General features: G+C 44.0%; 1 pseudogene; it reads right to left on the bottom strand.

Moving 5' to 3' along the window:
* Positions 1-1,111: 1,111 nt before the first annotated feature.
* Positions 1,112-2,026, bottom strand: LOC132506922 (heterogeneous nuclear ribonucleoprotein A1-like; annotated as a pseudogene).
* Between the last annotated feature and the right edge of the window lie 897 nt (positions 2,027-2,923).

Below are 2,923 nucleotides of genomic sequence, written 5' to 3' on the forward strand. Positions count from 1 at the left end.
GGCAGCACGCACCTATTTTCCTCGTTCTTTTTTTCCCTCTCTTAGCTACAACTCGGAGCAACCAAAGAAAGTTTCTTCCTAATCACTTCCAGGCTTTCCTCCTGGGGGGTAAATGGCAACTTTGAATTGTATTATCCTTGTAAGCCCACGGAGTGGCAAACAATATCAACAGAGATGCTACACATCCCGTTGGCAATGGCTGATCATAATTTTACACATAAAATTTTAATTGAAAACGAATGAACCAGGAACCATTTCAGACATTCCCAACTTCCCTTAAGATTCTGTTTTCTTTTTTTTTTTCAAGAGGGTATTAAATAGTTTATTGATTACACATGATAATGGATGATACACAAGCTTCATTCCCATCTATAACTTTATCTGGTACCATAATTCAATTTAGATATATGGCATAGGATGTGCCAACAATCGTATTAATAACCAAAAAACTCCATAACTTTGCTTGGGTGACCCTTTTCATGGTGAACTCCAGGTCACAACACAGTAACTGTCAGTTCAGCTACACCAAGGTTTCTGAAGACAATAGCTTCTCCACCAAAGCAGGCTGTAAATAAATTTTGAATGGAAACTGGCATCACCCTGAAGGAATTCTAACTTCACACTGTTGGGGTAGTTTACCAAAATGGCTTCAGAGTAGACTAACGTTACACAGCACATTTTTAAAAAAGACACATTTATTCAGTGTCATGATCAGACTACTACATTTAGCAATCAACAGCATGGGTGCAAAAAAAAACTCTACATTAAAACCCTTTGCTGGATATGTATATGTATAGCTGATTCACTTTGTTATAAAGCAGAAACTAACACACCATTGTAAAGCAATTATACTCCAATAAAGATGTTAAGAAAAAACAAAAAAAATCTATTTTGAAATGCTTTACACTTTCCACAGAACAGAAACTAAACCTGTTATACAATTAGTCACAAATACAGTCCTCAAGGGGTTTTTTGCCCATACACATGAGTATTGTCTAAAACATGTCTTCTTTGTAGCAGCTAGGCCCTGCCACCAGGCCCTTGTAGCCTGGAGCTTCCCTGTCACTTCTCTGGCTCTCCTCTCCTGCTAAGCTTTGTTTCCTGGCAGTAATTACAACCTCCTGCCACTGCCACAGCTCCTGCTGCTGCTGGAACCACCACAGCTACCTTGGCTTCGTGGTTTGGCAAAGTATTGGCCTCCACCACCACAGGGGCCAGAACTTCTGCCTCCAAAGTTTCCTCCTTTCAAATTCCTCCAAAATTTGAAGACTGATTGTTGTAATTGACAAAATTATTGTAGCTTCCACCACCTCCAAAATTGCTTCCATCATTACCGAATCCATCATAGCCATCCTCGCTGCCACCACAGCCACCACCACCGCGGCTGCCACCAAAGCCAGCTCGACCACTGAAGTTTCCTCCACGGCCACCACCAAAGTTTCCAGAACCACTCTGACCTCTTTGGCTGGATGAAGCACTATCCACCTCTTGCTGAGATAGGGCTTTCCTTACTTCACAGTCGTGGCCATTCACAGTGTGGTATTTCTGAATGACAGTCTTGTCTACAGAGTCATGGTCATCAAAGCTTACTAAAGCAAAGCCTCTCTTTTTACCACTGCCTTGGTCAGTTATGATTTCAATCACTTCAATTTTCCCATACTGTTCAAAATAGTCTCTTAGGCAATGTTCTTCAGTGTCTCCTTTAATGCCACCAACAAAAATCTTTTTCACCAGGTCTTTGAGAATCTTCTCCTGAGACGGCCCTCTTTGGTTCCCCAACTCTTCCACCCACCTCCTGTGGCCTTGCCTTCATGGCTGCATCCACCTCCTCCACAGTGGCATACGTGACAACCCCGAAGCCTCTGGAGCGCTTGGTGTTTGGATCCCTCATTACCACACAGTCTGTGAGCGTTCCCCACTGCTCACAATGGCTCCTCAGACTGTCATCGGTTGTTTCAAAGCTCAAACCTCCGATGAAGAGCTTCCTCAGCTGTTCGGGCTCTTTGGGAGACTCTGACTTAGACATGACGGCTGGGGAGAGGGAGATGTCAACGATGCTTACACGGCAGCGTCCATAGGCAGAAAGCAAGATTCCATTTTCTTTCTAAAACCCATCCCATCAATCAGACCCTCAATTCAGTTACACGCTTTCTTCCCAGAACTCATTAAATCATTCTTCCACTTTTGTTTCTTTTCTCATTTTCCCCTATCAGCCTCCCTCTCTGATTTTGAGATTTTTGTTTTCTTTTCACCTGCCACTGAAATAACTTCTTGGTTACGTGCAGCACTGTTCTTTCCAGAATTACTAAATCATGCTTCACTTTCGCTTCTTTCCTCCATTTCCCCCTCCTGCTCCCACCCTGATGGCATCAGTTTATTGACCTTGGGTCTGCTTGTGCTTTAAACCTTTAGTAGAGGAGAGGAGACTTTCCCATTTCCCCCCATGTGTTTAGTTAGCAGACTGGATCTGCTAACAGCTCAGACACTGCTGTGTGGCCTTTCGCGATGCTGTTTATATGTCTGTTTGTTCTTGGGTTGCTCAATAGAGGCCCCTTGCCAACATACTTTAGAAGGGGGCTGCTTGGGTATCTGACCTTTGTGTCACCCTGCCATTAACCCACTCTTCACTCACTGGAAGGCAACTCACAGGTTTTATCCCAATCCCACACCCTCCATCCCTTCCATGCCACTCTCCATCCTATCACCATATGTCTCAGTCCTGTAAGCCCTGTTCAAGATCCAGCTTCACCTGGCCTGACCCTGTTTGACAACAACCATTTCCCCAAATGAACCCGTCAGGCCTTCTGTGTACACCAGGCATTCTCAAGCTTCCATGGCAACTTGAACATGTGGATTTTTAGCTTTGAAAATGGTCTTAAGCACCATCTGCCATATTTTCTGTGTCTCTCAGGGTGAATAGATG

This window comes from Lagenorhynchus albirostris, chromosome 16 (genome assembly GCF_949774975.1).
Source record: "Lagenorhynchus albirostris chromosome 16, mLagAlb1.1, whole genome shotgun sequence".
NCBI classification, from domain to species: domain Eukaryota; kingdom Metazoa; phylum Chordata; class Mammalia; order Artiodactyla; family Delphinidae; genus Lagenorhynchus; species Lagenorhynchus albirostris.